We start from the raw sequence: 954 nt of genomic DNA on the forward strand, positions 1-954 counted from the left end.
CCTGAATACCCATCCTCCTACCGTCCTATCGCTTTGTTACCTATCATGGCCCAAATTCTTGAGAAACTCATCTTAAGACACCTATCCTTGATTCCAACCACATAATCCCAGATCACCAGTTTGGTTTCTGAACATCCCACTCCACTATCCAGCAATGCCATCGTGTGGTTGATGTCCAATCTTCATTGGAGCGCGGAATGTACTGCTCGGGAGTCTTTCTTGATGTAGAACAGGCTTTTGATCGAGTCTGGCACCCAGGAATACTATACAAGATCCGTAAATTCCTACCCCCTACATACTTCTCATTATCCGCTCTTATCTCTCCGACAGATTATTTAAAGTAAATTACAACGGCGCTTATTCATTCCTATTCCGTCAGTCTGCTGGTGTACCTCAGAGTAGTATCCTTGGTCCTATCCTTTATACAGTTTTCACACTGCTAACGAGAAGAGAATCGAGAGACACTCGTAATAAACTGGTGGCGAAAAAACAACTCAAAATGACAGGTCGGGCACACTAAGTTCCTGCCACACCCGTGAGTCTCTCGAATAGCAGGAAAACCAAAAGGGCGAAGGGAGGTTTTTATATAAATAGTGGTTCACTTGCCCTTTGATGGTTGCGGGGCGAACAAAATAAAATGGCGTCCAGGCACACTAAGCTCTTTTCAAAACCTCAAGCTTCCTAAATTGTAAGAAAACAAAACAAAAAAAGAACTCAAAATGGCAGTAGGGCACACTCAGTTTCTGCAACACCTGTGCGTCTCCCAAACAGCAGGAAAACCAAAAGGCGAAGAGAGGTTATTATATAAAAAGTGGTTACCTTGCCCTTTGATGGGTGGCGGGGCGAACAAAATATAAATAAAATGGTTTCCAGGCACACTGCACCCTTGTCAAAACCTCAAGCCTCCTAAGTTGTAAGAAAACAAAACGGTGGTGGAAGATTATTGTATAAAAA

Source organism: Halyomorpha halys, unplaced genomic scaffold, assembly GCF_000696795.3.
Source record: "Halyomorpha halys isolate HHAL.00 unplaced genomic scaffold, Hhal_1.1 Scaffold1729.1, whole genome shotgun sequence".
In the NCBI taxonomy this organism is placed as follows: domain Eukaryota; kingdom Metazoa; phylum Arthropoda; class Insecta; order Hemiptera; family Pentatomidae; genus Halyomorpha; species Halyomorpha halys.